Below are 19137 nucleotides of genomic sequence, written 5' to 3'. Positions count from 1 at the left end.
ATACCTAATGTAGTATATAGGAAGAAGAGGCATGGCCGGCAATGATGTACATTAGAAAAAACAGATGCGAGACTTTACTTTGACATTTTTTTTTAATCATGTTGATGCACTTTAGGTCCCCCTCAGGAAAATGATGCTACTTGCTAATGTCCCTTGCAGAAGATGTGTGTGAGAGAAGTGGTGCATGCCAATCATCTTTATGATCCTACTTTTTCCTTACTTCTATATCACAACCTAAGTGATTAAGTCAATCTGAATTTATTAAATGGTTAACAAAAACTAAAAGTAATGGAGAAAGAATTGTAAATGAGTATGTTAGATATGGCTTTCCCTTAGTCTAAAGGGAAAGCACCCAAGAATTTTCACCTTTCTTGAGGGTCCTCTTGGTAAGGTATCCCAGTTCCCAACCTCATTCTATCCCCAGATTTTTAAGAGTTTCTCCTTGGCAATCTCTCCAATCACTGTTAGAAACTCTGTATATTATCCACAAGGGCTAGTTTTACTCCAGAATCTATTTCCTTCACTTCCAGAAGGAAACAGATTCTGGAGTATTCTTCCCAGTGTGAGTTAGAATAATTCCATGGGAGCTCAGGAAGGAAGTTCCAATTTGGCATTCACAACCCACATCTCATAGAAAGGTCCAAGCTTTGTCTCTAAGAGTCTCCTAAATGGTGTGAGTTGAAGATGGGCATCTTCACTCAATGTTCAGTGAGTAGCTGTTGAATCATACATACACACACTCTCTCTCTCTCTCTCACTCAGTCACATATGCACATAACCCTGTCCAAAGGCAAATATTAATGTTCATGGATAGGAAAGACCACACCCATAAAGAGGAAGAGGATTGATTTCCTTCCCTATAATTTTTCCCATTATCCAAAATTTTTCTTAGCATTAATTCTTTTCATTTACCTCTCATTTTCATTTAACTCTCATTTCCAAATTGTGTCTCCAAAAGCTACTAGAGATTGGTAAGTAACTGATTCATGTTTCTTATGGCTGCTTCCTTAGCTGTGTATGACAAAATCAAAACACAGACATTATTGCTTGTAAATAATGTACCATTCCTCTCTCTGGTCTGGGGGCTGGGTGGCAGGTAGATGTAGTGAAGAGGCAAGAAGTGGGAAAAGAGGTTTCATATTTTCTAGTTAATAACTGTAGAACCGAACTGTTTTGGCTAATGAACTTACAGGGATAATGTTTGAAGTAATAGCCAAATAAAATTTGTTTTTTAGGAATACTGGAAACTAAAAACTCTTTGGGTACTTAACAGTATAAGGTAAGCACTAAACTCGATACTGAATTTTAGCTATGCAACTGTAACTCTTTTAACACAAATGTAGTTAAGGGGCAGAACCAATTATTTGCATTTTGTTAAAACATAAACTTCTCTTAAATGATAAATTTAATTACTGAAATAACAATGAAGAAGTAATGTCATTTGAGAAGAACTCAGAGAGTGTCTGTGAATCTGCTATATTGAAGAGTATTTTCTGGGACTTCCCTGGTAGTCCAGTGGTTAAGAATCCACCTTCCATTGGTAGTCTGATAGGGATTGCATTGAGTAGTATAGTCATTTTCACAATGTTGATTCTTCCAATCCAAGAACATGGTATATCTCTCCATCTGTTTGTATCATCTTTAATTTTTTTCATCAGTGTCTTATAGTTTTCTGCATACAGGTCTTTTGTCTCCTTAGGTAGGTTTATTCCTAGGTATTCTATTCTTTTTGTTGCAATGGTAAATGGGAGTGTTTCCTTAATTTCTCTTTCAGATTTTTCATCATTAGTGTATAGGAATGCAAGAGATTTCTGTGCATTAATTTTGTATCCCGATACTCTACCAAATTCATTGATTAGCTCTAGTAGTTTTCTGGTAGCATCTTTAGGATTATCTATGTATAGTATCATGTCATCTGCAAATAGTGACAGTTTTACTTCTTTTCCAATTTGGATTCCTTTTATTTATTTTTCTTCTCTGATTGCTGTGGCTAAAACTTCCAAAACTATGTTGAATAATAGTGGTGAGAGTGGGCAACCTTTGACAGATGAATGCATAAAGAAGATGTGGCCATATATACAATGGAATATTACTCAGCCATAAAAAGAAACAAAATTGAGTTATTTGTAGTGAGGTAGATGGACCTAGAGTCTGTCATACAGAGTGAAGTCAGAAAGAGAAAACCAAATACCATATGCTAACACATATATATGGAATCTAAAAAGAAAAAAAAAATGGTTCTAATGAACCTAGCGGCAGGACAGGAATAGAGATGCAGATGCAGATGCAGAGAATGGACTTGAGGACATGGGGAGGGGGAAAGGTAAGCTGGGACGAAGTGAGAGAGTGGCATGGACATATATACACTACCAAATGTAAAACAGGTAGCTAGTGGGAAGCAGCTGCATAGCACAGGGAGATCAGCTTGGTGCTTTGTGACCACCTAGAGGGGTGGGATAGGGAGAATGAGAGGGAGGTACAATAGGGAGGGGATATGGGGATATATGTATACATATAGCTGATTCACTGTTATACAGCAAAAACTAACACAACATTGTAAAGCAATTATACTCCAATAAAGATGTTAAAAAAAAAAAAAAAAGAATCCGCCTTCCAATGCAGGGGACACAGGTTCGATCCCAAGTCAGGAAACTAAGATCCCACATGCTGCTGGGCAACTAAGCCTGCATGCTGCAACTACAGAGCCCATGCACTCTGGAGCCCTCCGGCCACAACTACAGAGCCCACGTGTTTGGGAGCTCGCGCGCCAGAGCTAGAGAGCCCAGGCACGGCAACCAAGAGCCCAAACACCACAATGAAAGATCCTGCATGCAGCAACTAAGACCCGACGCAGCCAAAAATAAATAAATAAATAAATAAATAAATAAATAAATAAATTTTAAAAGAAGAGTATTTTCTATTTTTCATGTGAATTTCCCTTATATAGAAACATTGCTGTTAATTTAATTTTTGACATGCAAAATCATAGAAAGAGCAAGGGGTTGACTAGCTAGCTGACAAATATCAGGGCAAAAAACAAGAGATGTAATTATAGCTCCAGGTGATGTCTAATTTTCCCATGGCAAGTAACACAAATTCCTGAAATCAGGGCCAAATGAAATCTAAATTTTATACTTGGCCTGGGAGATATAAAGTTCCTTTGATATTATATCATCCTTTAAACCTTTTAGAAATGTAACATAAAATAGTAACTGAACTTAAGACTTTCACCTTAACTCTCTTATTCTGGGTGAAGGTCAGATATAAAGGTTGATTTTTTTTTACTGAGTTATTGATTTCCGAAATTTATATTTCCATCACTCTCTCAGTGTTTGGGATAACTGTGTACATATTTTATCATCTCTTTTCTTTTTTTTTTTTTTTTTTTTCGGTATGCGGGCCTCTCACTGTTGTGGCCTCTCCCGTTGAGGAACACAGGCTCCTGACGCGCAGGCTCAGCAGCCATGGCTCATGGGCCCAGCCACTCCGTGACATGTGGGATCTTCCTGGACCAGGGCACGAATCCGTGTCCCCTGCATCGGCAGGTGGACTCTCAACCACTGCGCCACCAGGGAAGCTCTATCATCTCTTTTCTTGCACTAATATATTTTTGTGTGGAAAAACTCTTGCCCTTTCGCTGATATATATCATGACTGCCTAAAATTTTGAGTGTTTTTCACACAAGCTTCTCAAATTTTAACTCTCTGTCCCGGACGTTTATATATTCCAGGCAGATCCTCTTTTAAATGGTTTTGTCCTGTTTATGGGATGGGATGGTTTGGGTTTCTGGTGCAAAGTAAATAACGCAGAGATATATCTTGTAAAAATGAACAACAGACCAAAATCAAATATCTATTCAAGCCTATCCTCCGTGCTATTAATTAATCTAGCCAGTTAATATATGTTAAGCACTTATAAAAGTGGTATGTAGCCAGAGCCCAAGAACTGCTAGGCTCAAGCAGCTGTAATCCCTCACCCCCGACATAACTGTAAAATAATATTTTTGAACCACTGCAGTGGTTTTTGACTTAAGCATTATCTGGTGATGTTCAAAATTCTCCAGGTTAGGCTTCACTCCAACTGATTAAATTAAAAATTTGGCTGGTAGGACTATGACATCAATTTTTTGCCAACACTTTATTTCAAAATAAAATATGTCAAGCCTACATAATATCCACTAGAATAGTAAATTAACATCCACATTCCCTTGCAACGTTTGCTTTAGCTCTCTAGGTAAGTATTAATATATATATTTTTTTACTCTTGAAACATTTGAGAGTAACTTACTCTCAAATTATGAAATTTTACCTCCAAACGTTTTCTCATGTAACTTGAAGAATAGGACTTTTTTTTTTTTTTTTTTTTTTTTTTTCGGTACGCGGACCTCTCACTATTGTGGCCTCTCCCGTTGTGGAGCACAGGCTCCGGACGCGCAGGCTCAGCGGCCATGGCTCACGGGCCTAGCCGCTCCGCGGCATGTGGGATCTTCCCGGACTGGGGTACGTACGCATGTCCCCTGCGTCGGCAGGTGGACTCTCAACCACTGTGCCACCAGGGAAGCCTGGACATTTTTCTATATAAGCACAACACAGTGATTACAATCTGGAAATTTAACAATGATATATCATTTTCTTATATATGGTCCATATTCAAAATTCTCCACTTATCCCAATTAAGTCCTTTATAGCATTTTTTTCTTTTTAAATCAGGCTCCAGTCAAAGATCTCACATTATATTAATTTGCCTTGTCTTTTTTTTCTCCTTTAATCGAGAACAGTTCTCCAGCCTGTCACTGACCTTCATGAAATTCGGTATGTCCTTCAACTTGGATTTGTATGGTTTATCTTCATGATTAGATCTGGTTAAACATTTTGGGCAAGAAGACTATTTCCCTATATGAGGTCACGCGATGTTGCTTATCCTATTATTGGTGATATTAGCTCTGATCCCTTGGTTGGAAGTTTCTACAATAAAATGTACCCTTTTTACTTTGTGATTTATAACTTGATAAATGGGGTGACACTTTGAGACTGGATCAACATCCTGTTTCCCAAAAACCTGATGGTTTTAGCACCCATTGCTAATTCTCGCCTGAATCAGTTATTACAATGGTGTTGGTAAGACTGATGATTTTCAAAATGTTTATTATGCCTTGTATATTTATAAGTTGGTATTCTACAGAAATCTAAAGAACTGCTTTCCTTAAGAAACAAGTGAGATACTCAGGACTGGAGATGGAAGGTGCAGAGATAGATGATTTATTTTTTCCTCTGGTAGTTTAAGTTTCTCTTTATCTCACCTCAGTTTGCGGTCACTTCTTCAAATCTCACTTTTCGGGGTTTTGGAGAAATTTTCTTTTCCTAAGAGAATCTTTGCTAGGAAAAGTATTTTTCAACCTTCTTGCATTGAAATTCATAAGAATACAAAATTCCTCTGGTGTTATTATTATTTTTTAAATAGAAACCTGATCCTATTCTATGTATTCGTCCTTGGTCACTTTTGAAGTGTAGAAGCAACTCCTTGGCATGGGATACTAGGCTTCTACTTGCCTCTTCTGCCTCAGTTTCCAGCCCCCAGGCTCCAGCCATCTGGAATTACTTCTTGTCATAGATGCCTCTCTGGCTTGACAGACTGTTATCTTCACCTGAAATGATGTGACCTCACATTTTTGGCCAGTGAACTTCTACCCAGTCTCCCAAATGCAGCTCCTCCATGAACCCTCTTTTTTGACATTCCCTTCACCAAGCAGAGCTAATCATTCCTCCCTTTTTACCCCTTTACAATTGACCCTTCAATAGATGTCCTTCTATTAGAGCACTTACACTGGGTTTATTTCTTTTTTCCATGGTCCCTGCCCTTTGCGATTGTGGGCTCTTTGAGGTAAGAAACTTTCTTAATCATGTTATTTCTCTAGTTTTGAGTCCAGAGCTTTAAACACAGCAGTGCTTCATAAAGAATGAACGCTCACAAACCCAATTATTAATTCCATAGTGGTGAGAACCTAGGTAGTGTTCAATACATTTCAGTTCTCTAAAATAATGTTTCTTGAGCTTTAGTCATGTTTGTGGCCATATCTGATATCCCATATTATAATATTTTAGTTTAAAATTATTATTTTTAAAACTGAAATGCTTGCTTTCAACCCTATCTAAAGCAACATTAACTATGGCGTGGTTTTGATGTGATAGTTTATTTTTTCTAATGTACATTATAATGTATTCATAAAATTAAAGATTTTCTTTTTGGCTGTGTCACACAGCTTTCAGGATCCTAGTTCCCTGACCAGGGATTGTACTTGGGCCACGGCAGTGAAAGTGCCAAGTCCTCACCACTGGACCACCAGGGAATTCCCACAATTAAAGATTTTTAAACAGCCTGTCTCTATAGCACCTAAAATCAACTTTTCTGCCTGCAATGGTATACATAGTATTCTTTTGGAAAATTTCTTGGGTATAAAGCTTAGGCAAGTCTTAAAAACACACAGCACAGCACATTTTGTAGCTATGAAGTAGATTTTATGACATTTGAGTTTAGAAAACCAACAAAAATTTATAGGCCAAATGAGTCTCCTATTCTTGATACTTAAAGTTAGATTCAAGAGATATATTGCCTAACCAACATTTTTACTGGGCCATCACATTTTTATTAGCTTCATCCACTCTTCCTAATATGACAACAGTTGCTCTAGTGGTAGGAAAAATCATCCAGATTTACCAGATCAGTCGATCAAATCATTGCACATACACTTATACACATATGTGTATGTTAGGTGATGTACAGAATACTTAAAAGCATAAACTCAACACTTGCCTTCAAGGAATGTGGAGTTTAATTGGCTATATTAGTATATTAAAGATATTTAATCAGATGATTACATACTAAGTGTAGTATAGAAGAAGAATACAGGATTTTATAATAAGACACAGAAGTATTTCCACCTAGGTAAGTCAAGGAAGCCTGATGGAGTTGACATTTGATCTGAGAATTAAAAGGATGGATAAGATTTAGATAGGCAACTCTGAGATAAAGTTCCACAATAGAAAAAAGTGTGTCCAGTGGATTGTGAATAGACTCATTTGATTGATTCATTTATTCACTCAATCATTTAATTATGCATTAAACAACTACATATTGAGCACTAGGTGTGTGCCAGGTGTTCAAGCAGACTCTGAGATAAAATGGTAAAGAAAATGGGCACAGTATCTGCCATCTTGGAGTTATAGTAGGGCGTGGTGAGGGGAATAGGAAATAAGGCTGGAGCTTGACCACAGGGACTTGCTGTATTAAAGACTTTTGTCTTTATTGTAAGAGCAACGGGAAACAACAGAAGGATTTTAAGCTGGATGGTGACATGATCAGATTTGTGTTTGGAAAATAATTCTGGCTGTAGTATGGAGAATGATGGATTGGTTGGCAACTATAGTGGCTACAGGTCTTTGGAGACTAATAGAATAAAATCAAGAGATGATGGTATTCTAGACCAAGACTACTGTGGTAGAGCTAGAGAGAAACAGAAGGAGGAGTGTATTTAGGAAGTAAGACCAACATGATTTGATGATGAATTGGATATGTGGGATGGGCAAGAAGAAATGTTAAGGACAAACTGGTTTCTGGCTGGCACAACCAAATGGATGCTAGGACTATCCACTGATATGGAACATTGGAACAGAAAAATATTTAGGAGAAATCACGAGTTCAGGTTCCACTTAAGGTGTCTTTGAGACATCCAGGAGATTACTTAATAGATGTATATATTTATAGGTTTGGAAATCCAAGGAGATGTAAATTTGTGAGTTAACTGGTATGTCATCTTGGTTTCTCTGAGAATCAGATGCTGATTTGGAGTTACAAAAAAAGATTTATTGATCAGAGACATGGAGGGTTGATAATGCCTATGAAAGGTAAAGGAGTGAAGAAAAAAAAAATGGTCATGGAACACTTTCACATCATGATGTTGATCTGACACCAGGCAGGACAGAGGAAGAATTGGGCAGTGAGAGCCTTAGGATGACAAAGTCCTGGCTAACTCAATGCTGAGCCCCAGATTAAAGATTGACCACTAGAAGAGTCCCTCATAGGGCAGAAGGCCCTCATCACAGGCTGGGTGCTCCCCAAGAAAAGCATGGCCTTGGCTCAGATACCGTGGTGAGTTCTGAAAGGGCTGCAGCTGGAGGCTCTCACCTAACAGTCCTCCTCACTGCTGAATGACAGGCTCTTTCTTGAACAGAGATCTGAGTGTCGCACCTTCCTGAATTTCACATCTAGCATAGGTGCTGGCTGGAGACATGTATGTGGTAAAGATGCCCTATCAAGAAAACTGAATGTGAGAAGATAAAGAAGGGTTTATTGAAGAATGATTGTATCTAGGTGAAAAGTGGAAAAGTTAGTGGAAAAGTGGAAAAGTGGAAAAAATGTTCTGAAGTATCATAATGACAAATAAGAGGTTTGACTGATGCATTTATACATTTATGTATTTTTCAAATTGTTCAAGAGTAATTAAGTCTGTTTCTACAAATATGTTCAGTATAATAATAAAATAAAATTTAAAATTTAATGAAGAAAACAGGACAAAGTGAATAATGAGAGTAGGTGAAAACAATGCAGCATGAGTAAGTTCTTTCATAAATCACATCATAAAATTATATACACTGAGTAGAAGTGAAAACATGGCTCTGAAACTTCTAGTTGCCAACAAACAAGGAAAATATAATCAGCTATGATTCACAGTGTACATGAGACAAAAACAAATCAATTGCTTAAGAGAAACCCATTTTTTTTTCTGATACCAAGATGAGGAAGGACCTATGGGTCTTCATAAAAAGCACACTACATAAGGAACTGAGCAACATCTTCACAATAATTTTTACAACAAACACAGTAAGGAGTTACATAACTCTGATTCTTAAATTTCCCTCCAGGATGACTAACACAATTCTATGTGGGGGCCTAATGACTAATTCAGAAAGAGATTTAACAGAATTTAGAGGGGAAAAAATAGACTGAATGTCCTAGAGACAATCCAAAATGGATTAGGATTGAAATAATCTCATAAAAATCTGAGGACCCTGGTCAGAAGAATAAGCCACTCTACTTCCCATAGAATTGCCTTGAGGGGCTATCAGTGAACCAAACCAATAATCTAATCAAGAAGTAGATTTTGTTTCTTTGAGTTACACAAACAAGAACAGCTTGCCCTAAACATTGCCTGCCTTTGACCATGGTTGCAGAAATATCAGCATTAAAAAAAAGTAAAGCAGTGAGCTAAATATTTATCTTTTTTAAAAGAAGATATTTAAAAAGAAACCCCCCTACTCTCAATAAAGTGTTCGTAGGACATCTAACCTATGGTATTTTTAGCTTCACTTCATGAACACCTCATATGAAACCATCTATGTTTAAGATTTTCTCCTGATTAAATTTTTTTCTGTAGTGGTTTTAAATTGTGTCAACAAATTCTGTGATTCTCCCTTCAGGATGTAGAGCTTAATTCCTCTTCTTATTTAGTGACTCCCTTCTAATGAATACAATACAGCCCAAGTGATGATTTGTTTTAGGGAATATTCTTCTTAAATATATTTAGTAAATATGATGTGTTCTCTTTAAATTTTAGTCAATAGATATATCCTTCCTAGCAGTATATTAAGAAATATTTAAACCTTTGAAAGCAGAGAGTAACAACTGATTTGATCTCCTTATATTTTGATATATTGAATACATTCTTAAATAAAATCATTAATATAATTCTGTGAATGTCATTTTATGAGCCAGAATGGCATAGTAGGTCCAACTCTGCACCTTTGGCTGTGTAACCTTGGGAACGTTACTCAACGGAACTGTGCCTCTGTTTTCTTCTCTAAAAATGGGGATAATAATAGAATATAACTTATAGGATAGTTGTGAAGAGTATATAAATTAATTTATATTAAGTACTCAAAATAGTGCCTGACATATTTTAAGTCCTCCATAAATGTTCGGGGGGAAAAAAGATTGATTCAGTAGATGTATAAAAAATTCATTTTCATTAAATATATTCTAAAAGAATATTTCTTAAAACAAGTTTTTGGTAAATTTGATCGATTGAACAGTCAACTTAGCCAGTCAGGAATTGGTTATTCAGTAACTGATTTTTATCATTTAATTTTCTATTAATTTCTATGCTATCTGTTGATAATGATTATTTATGTATTTATTGTTTGTGATTGTGCTTTAAAATTTTATTTCTCCAAAAATCATGCCGTAGATGCCGTACATGATTAAATATGTAATCGCTATTTTAAAAGGCAGTAATCAGTATAAAAAGTCCTTGAAGATTTCAAAAACTGGTATTCAGAGCATATATGATTAGAAGTCTGATTCATCGACCAACCAGAGAAGGTTTCTCTGTTATTTTACATCCCTAACTGAAAAATGAAATATTAAGAACATTTTATTATATTATTTTCACACTTAAATATAAAGTTGCAGAAATAGATATGGAAGGTATGAGTTATAAGTAAAGTACAGGAGTTTGCTGAAGAAAAAATACACACCCTGAGTCTGCTAGATGACAAGTAATCCAGAGTCACAAGAACATCTTCCTCTTTGCAGTACTGTACAATGTTTCCTAATTGCATTTAATGGAAATTTTTTATCAGATCATTCTTTAAACTAAGGGAATGAGAATACAAATCTCTGCCTTGTTTGATTTTGTTGGTAGCCCAGTGCACACTGGACATTAATTAATAGTTAATAGCTGAACAATTCAGGCAGCCTGTTTTGGATCCAAAAATATTCTTAAAGATGGGAAAGCCATATTAACTACAGTAAGCTGTAATATCCAGCTGGTTCTGCTGATCCCAAATCACAGGATTTTTGCCTTGCAAGGGGCTCTGTAAATCATCTAGCCCGAACCTTCAATTGAGGCTATTTAAGGGAAGTTTTTAGAGACTTCAAAGGCTTCATAAGACCCGTATATTTGCTAGGACTACTTATTACAGCTAAATCCTCCAAGGCTTTTGAATGTACCCATGTACTGAAGAAATTATTCAGCTAGTTGAAGGTCACTTATTAAAATGTGGCTCTGGGCTACTTGGAGAGAAAGAAAAGTATAAAAGGCAAGGAGAGGCTGGAGGAAACTCTCATGTCAGGTAACTGCGGCTGCTGCCCAGGCTGTGGTTGGGTGTGCAAGGATGATTTTAGACACAATACACAGGCTTCCAGTTCACCAGCAGACAAGGCATACTTGATTGTCACACATGAACATGATGCTACTACAGTCTTCCAAGTTATGGAATTGTTTTATCATTTTCTTTAGCCTTTTTTCCCCCAAAGGAAACACTGGGTTTGAGAAACTTCATCTAAAGAAACTGATGACAATATCATGGATATGTACTGTTACATAATACTTGGAAAACTGAGACCCAAAGGGTCTAGTCTTGCATTGGTGTAGCATTTCAAGAACATCCTAAACAGGGATTCCAATCTTCTTACACATCCCTTCTCCCCTCCAGCCTCTTATGCTCCCTGAGTTTACTGTCCATCCTACTGTGCTTTCCTACAAGGAGCCCACCAGACACTTCACTACCTCCCACCACTGTCAGCCTCCTGTGAAAGGTAGTTTGTCTTTTACTATTTCCCTCAAGACTTGACTGAGTGGATTTAGACCTCTTTCTCTTGGAGAGCAGGGAGCAGGGGAAGCTAAACGGGATATGACCAAATGCATTTTCACTGGGGATTGGCGTGGGGCAGGAGATGGTGAAGGAAAGGGTACACATTTCACTCAAAAATGCTTGTCCCACTGGAGGTTACGTAAACTATCAAACATTATGTAACCACATATTCTGACTCTTTGATTAGCTCTGTTTTATGCATTGGTGACTGATGTTTGAACCAATCAAACAAACCACAAAGGTAATTCAACCCTTTGCAACTTGTCAATGCCCTGATAGGTCAAGCACAGAGTTGATGCCTTATGATGGATGGTTATCAGAACAAAATTCCTAAATTTTATTTGTGGTTTGTGCCTAACATTAAAGCGATAAGATTATACTCATATTAGGAATATTATGGGTAGGAGGAAGACATCATCACAAAGGGCTGTACACTTGCATCAGATTATGAATTAAAATAAAGGCAGACAACTTTGTAGCTTGTCTTGCACATGGCTCTCTCTTTGGTTCTGTGATATTAAAGCTACATTTTGGGGAGCAGAAACAGGTCAGATTTAGACAGACACTTTTGAATGTTACCTGCCTCTTTTCTTCTCTCTCTCTATTGGCATGCGTAGCTCCTACATTACATGGGAATTGGGTATTTATTACATTTGCAACTAATTTCTCAGATTTTCAGGAAGGGAATCCTGTATTTAGTACTGGGTTACTTGGGAAGATAACCTTTATCTAGAAAAAAAAGTGAATTAAAATTAGTACAGCCGATAGAAATTTATTATTTTCCTGTTCATAATCATTTAAAAATAAATTTGGATTTCTCTCTCGGAGACCTCAAGTATATCTAAAACGCTCAAAGATGATGAGAAAAACATGTAAAAAGGGAGTTCCAGAAGATAATTTGGAGATGTCTACAGGAGGAAACTTTGAGGGCACCTCTGTGTTTTGTGAGACTGCCTATAAGAGCAGTCAAGAAACTGATGGATGAATTTTGGTTCTGACTGGGCTGACAAAGATTTGGAGACAACTTGCTTCTGTTTTTGTAAATTGGATAGGTTACTATTACATTTTGGGATGTAGGTTTGCACAGAAGGTCACTCTTGAGAGCCTAAGAGAAACAACTTTTAAGTTAGTATGGTTATCTGGGGAGGTCTTCTAAGGTACTCTGTATAGTAGCAACATTCAGGGACCACTGTCTAGCACTTTATTTATTTATTTATTTATTTTTTTGCGGTACGCGGCCCTCTCACTGTTGCGGCCTCTCCCTTTGCGGAGCACAGGCTCCGGATGAGCAAGCCCAGCGGCCATGGCTCACGGGCCCAGCCGCTCCGCGGCATGTGGGATCTTCCCACACCGGGGACACAAACCCACATCCCCTGCATTGGCAGGCAGATTCCCAACCACTGCGCCACCAGGGAAGCCCGGGACCACTGTCTATTATCATTCAATAAGACACAAGTATATATATGTTATATGGCAGTAAGTACAGTATGAGATGAAGTTCCAGGTTCATAAAAGAATAAAGGAAGCTGACTGACTGAATAGTGTCTTTTACCAAGCTGTACCCATGACTACATCTGGTTCACATAAGCAACTTTTGGTTTTTATGGTTCTTTCAGATTAAATTTTTTTTTTTTTGGTAATCCTGTAGGTGGGCTACTTGCATAATTATTTACTATGGCTACAGCTTTTTTTTATAGCACCACTGACTTCAGAATTTGGTAAACATTGCTTGCCCTCTGCCATACTAAGTTTTATACATTCAATTCAATTTAATGGATGTTTGCAGAACACAACAATAAATGCTAGAAAACCAGAGTAAAACAAAAACAAAAAGCAGTAGAGGAATTGATTATTTGGCATCTTAGAGATGCACAGGTGATAACAGAACTGTGCTTTTAACTGTATTCATCCAAAGTAGTTACTGTGTATTATCATTTTTTAGAGTTTTGGTTTTTGTTTGTTTTGTAGAACCAGTTTGGGTCTTTGAGTGTGTTGCTAAGGGGTCCAAGAGGAAGCCAATATTGGATTTATAATAATAGTTACCTTCATGACGTATGGTTCTTTTACCAGCACATATCAGCTTTCTTTTTATTTACTCACGATGCTCTCGTTTGGCTAGCTGGCTTGTTTCATAACTCAGTCTGACCTCAGGACCCAAGGAACCTCAGTCCTTCTTATATTGGTTTTTAGAGTCTACTCCCATAAAGTCCCTTCACTGATTACACTGCCTGCCAGGGACTCTGTCTCTCAGAAAGATCACAGGGCTCCATACTGACCCAGAAAGCCCTGGGACTCTGATCTGCCAAGCCCTGTCCTGTCCGGGCCTGACACATGATATTCTCTTCTGCATTCACAAGTCTGACTTGGAAATTGGTGTTTTTGCATGATTGAATGTGTGAATGTGGTAGCCACTAGCACATGTACATATAGCAGCTTCAGAGGACTGATTCTGTTTTTCGTTTCCCAGAAGTCACTACCATGCAGATTTTCTGAGAAACATTTGTGTGTAGCAGGATAATGTACCGCTTTCTGTCCTTTTTGTTTCCTGTTCTTATGCCATGCTGTGATGTTGCCCTTCTTGAGAGGCAATGATGCCAGATACTGGGATGGACAGGCCAAACACAAGGATTAGAAGAAAGTGGTTTCCCTGGCAACAATAACCATGCAAGGGGAGCCACACTACTTATCCACTACGCATGTCTCTTTTCCTCTGCTTTAAATAACACAGAGGATCTGAATGCTATGTATCTGATTCTGAATCATTTCCAGTGGATAGAACTACAGCAAACCAGCACAGTTTAAAAAGAATTTGGATATTTGACCAGTGTGCCATATACTTTTTCTATGTTAATAGACACCTCCCAAAGTATCTCCTTTCTATTAGTGGGTCATTGCTTTTGCACTTTTCATGACATGAAGCTGAGAAATAGTTTTCTCTTTCAAAGACAAAGCAGGTAAAGAATTTGCAAAAATACCAGATATTTAAAAAATTATAAGAAAACTCTAATTATATCTCTTAACATTTCAAAATTATATTTTCTACACCAGTGGCCAAAAACAATCTGTAGATGATATGATAAGAAAGGCAAGAAAGTCACTCTAAGTTAATAACTTCATTCTAGTTCTTTATAGTGCTTTTTAAAAAAAAGTCTTTAAATTATTCTTTTCTGAATTCTGCATTTATTTTATTGGTATCTTGACATTAGTTTATTAACATTTTGATGTGATTATTAGTCATTGCTGATTAAATATTAATTAAATGGGAAGAAGTGTGCTGAATAATGCTCTCCATATTTGCTGGTCAGCACTTTACATTTATCTATCTATCTATCTATCTATATATCATCCCACACAACCAGGCATAATTTTGGTATCAGAGTATTGCACACAGCCTAAAGTCAAAAAACTGTCATTATATCTAAAAACAACTAACTATTGTTGAAAGAAATGATCACTTTTTAAAATACTACTTCTCAAATGCTGACCCATCTTTGAAAAATCAGTCATTATCCATTACTTTCTTAAATTTTCTGACTTATTATTAATAACTGGTAAAATCTGAAGTACTGAATAGTTATACATTCCTGAAAAAAAAATCTAATTTGAGCTAAACTGGGTAAAAGTATAGGACAATACTACCAATGCTTGGGTTATATTTCTATACTATATAGAAATATAACCCAAGTCACAAACACAAGCTACATGTGAAATTTTAAACTTTCTAATAGTTGCTCTTATAAAAAGGAAGAACAGGTGAGATTAATGTTAATAATATATTATTTAAGCAAACATCTAAAATATTACCATTTCTATATAAAACCAATATAAAAGTTACTAGTGAGATTTTACATTATATTTTTCATACTCAGTCTTCAACATCTGACTTGTATTTTACATTTAAGCACATCTCAGTTTGGTCCAGCTGTATTTCTAGTGTTCAACAGCCACATGTGGCTAGTGGTTACCATATGGGACAGCACAGGTCTAGAACATAAAATATCACCCAAGTCATTTGAGGTTCAGTTCCTTAAAAGTTAAAATGCTGATCCTATAAGTAAGATTAAAAAAATCTATCTCTTGAGCAGTTTGGAAAAGTTAATAGATTGACAATGTTTTCTGGATTCAAATACTAGGTGCTCCTGAAAAAATGTTTAAATAATCAATAATCATAAGAACTTTTCCAAGGTTCTTCCCAGAGACATTAATTAAGTTGGTGATAATATGATTTCAGAGACTAGAAAGCACTGACAAATTTAGCTAATTCTGTTAATCCCATAAAATATTCTTGGAAAAAAATTATTTGCAGATTTAGTATATCAGTGTGTTGTATGAGAATAATTGAACTGAGAATTTCTTTGCTTTGCTGAATTTCATTATAACCAAAATTTTGGGGATGTAAATATACACTGCAGACTGAGTGACTAAACTGAGGAAACCATGAGTTTTTCTAAAGGAGGTTTCATTCCAAGTCTCCTAAATTAGAGATATACTTGCCTTCTTCTGAATGACATTACAGACAAGAAATAGAGAAAGAAAGGGTATGAATGGTTTATCTCTGCCAATGGGCTGAGTGAAGAAAATGTCCTTTTCTCCCAATTTGCTGTAATATTTAGAAATCATATTTAGAAAGACTGGCTAGCAGGAATTACAAGTAAATTTTTAATAATTTCCATGGATATCATAATTACAAAGATATTTGGAATAAATAAGGAACTATTATGTGAGCTCACAAACTCATTTATAAGCTTTCTCTTTTCAAAAAAATTCGAGACAAGTGTTTCATTTGGCGATTCTGCCTCTTACCATTTATTAATTCTATCAACAGCCCAATGAGGTTTCTGAGAACCTATTCTCATTAGACAACTTGAACAAGTCCAAATTGTCAACAATTAACAGTAACCAATTTGTGAGTTCAAGTGAAAAGTTATCTATTATAAAATGGATCAGACTAATAGAAGAACTAGATTTCTACAGGGATGAAAGTGGCTTGTGAGATATAAAAGCAAGCAGCAACAAATAATTGGTGGTACATTACCGGTATACAATCATTTATTTAATTTACTGAGCCAATAGATGTTTTTTAGAACTCCTACTATAAGCAAATTGCTTGTCTTGGATGAAGTAGGAACTCAAAGACAAATCGGATGTGAATTCTACATTTAAGGATTTATAATGTAGTGGGTGGAAAAAGACCATAAATAGCTATAATGGAGGCCCAAGAATTTTGAGAGATCTGAAGAAGGGAGATCAGCTTCAAGGGTAGGAGCTGGTATTGTCAGGTAAGTAGACAGAGCAACTTCCCAGGGGAAGTAGATTTGAGCTGGGCCTTGATGAATGGAACGAATTTAGTCTTATAAAAAAGGAGGAGGCATTTAGGTAGAGAAAATGCTAGCAAAGGTAAGACTCTTATGGGAACACAGGAAAAATTTGATCTAGAAGTGGTGATATATGTCTATGCATTTTCAAAGATCCTGTTCTGCATGGAAAAAAGTTTTACCACATTAAGCTTTAGCCAGCAAAAGGAAAATAATTTATTTATATCAAATGGGAAAGGAGCTTAGTTAAAATAATATGAATTAGAATTTGATGTTATTATCAGTAACAAATACAGGCAATATTTTATCCAGTAAATTTTGGCTTTATATTTTGTTGCTGATATTTTGTTTTTATGCTATCTATATCAGATCTATAGATAATTTTCTTAGAGATTTCTTATATTACTTATAAGTTTAGCTTGAACTCGCTCTACCCCTCTCCAAAAATTTGGTGAGTATTCAATTGGTCTCATTCTAATTATTCTATGGCTTGATTATACCTAATTTAAAACTTGTGAGCTTTTTGCATCTTTACTGCATCTTGTCTAGACAGCAGGCAGGTGGGTATTGATTTATTTTTATAATTCATCTTCCTTGCTGATATCATGGCCCTAATATTTGGGATTCTTTTTTGCTCCCCCAATAATGTCATTTTCCCTGCAATAGGCTAAGACACTTCTTGCCACAGCACACTTTTTTTCTTTTCTCTTTTCTTTTCCTTCCTCCCTCCCTCCCTCCCTTTCTATTGAAATATAGTTGATTTGCAATATTATATTAGTTTCAGGTGTACAGCACAGTGATTCAGTATTTTTACAGATTATACTCCATAAAAGTTAATACAAGATAACAGCTATGATTCCCTGTACTGTACAATATACCCTTGTTGCTTATCTATCTTATACATAGTAGTTCATATCTCTTAATCCTATAAACCTAACTTGCCCCTCTCCCCTTCCCTTTCACCTTTGGTAACCACTAGTTTGTTTCTATATCTGTGAATCTGTTTCTGTTTTTCTATATACATTCATTTGTATTATATTTTAGATTCCACATATAAGTGATATAATAGTTGTCTTTCTCTGTCTGACTTATTTCACTGAGCATAATATTCTCTAGGACCATTGATGTTGCTACAAATGGCAGAATTTCATTCTTTTTTATGGCTGAATAATATCCCATAGTATTTATGTATATATATATATATGTGTGTGTGCATATATATATTTATATACCACATCTTTTTTATCCATTTGTCTATTGATGGACACTTGATGGACACTTCCATATCCTGGCTTTTGTAAGTAGTATTGCTATGAACATTGGGGTGCATGTATCTTTTCAAATCATGTATGTTTTCATTTTTTCTGGATATATACCCAGGAGTAGAACTGCTGGGTCATATGGTTGTTCTATTTTTAGTTTTTTGAGAAACCTCCATATTGTTTTCCACAGTGGCTGCCTCAATTTACATTCCCACCAACAGTACAAGGGCTCCCTTTTCTCAATATCCTCTCCAATGTTTGTGATTTGTAGACTTTTTGATGATAGCCATTCTGACAGGTGTGAGATGACATCTCATTGTTGTATCGATTTGAATTTCTCTGATAACTAGCAACAGTGAGCATATGTTCCTGTAACTGGGAACCTAGCCATCATTGTGATGTGTTTCCAGCTGTTAGCCAGCTGTAAGTCTTCTTTGGAAAAATGTCTATTTAGGTCTTCTGCCCATTTTTTGATTAGGCTTTTTTGTTGTTGTTATTGAGTTGTATGAGCTGTTTATATATTTTGGATATTAGTCCCTTGTTGGTCATATCATTTGCAAATATTTTCTCCCATCCAGTAGGTTGTCTTTTCATTTCGTGGATGATTTCCTTTGTTGTGCAAAAGCTTTTAATTTTGATTAGGTCCCATTTGTTTATTTTTGCTTTTATTTATTTTGCCTTAGGAGACAGATCCAAAAAATATTGCTACAATTTATATCTAAGAGTGTTCTTCCTATGTTCTCTTCTATGAGTTTTATGGTCTCAGGACAGACACTGTTTTTAGATTGTTGAGATATGTATTGGTAACGGATCCCTTTTGTGCCCCCATGTCACATCCCCTCAGCCTGCCTCTGACTTAAGCAACAAGCTATGGTGGATAGTTTCTATGCATAGCACCACGGCCCCACCTCA

The sequence above is a fragment of the Mesoplodon mirus genome (genome assembly GCF_964341445.2).
Source record: "Mesoplodon mirus genome assembly, chromosome: 5".
Lineage (NCBI taxonomy): Eukaryota > Metazoa > Chordata > Mammalia > Artiodactyla > Ziphiidae > Mesoplodon > Mesoplodon mirus.
The sequence above is the reverse complement of the archived record's forward strand: the minus strand, read 5'-3'. Positions refer to the sequence as shown.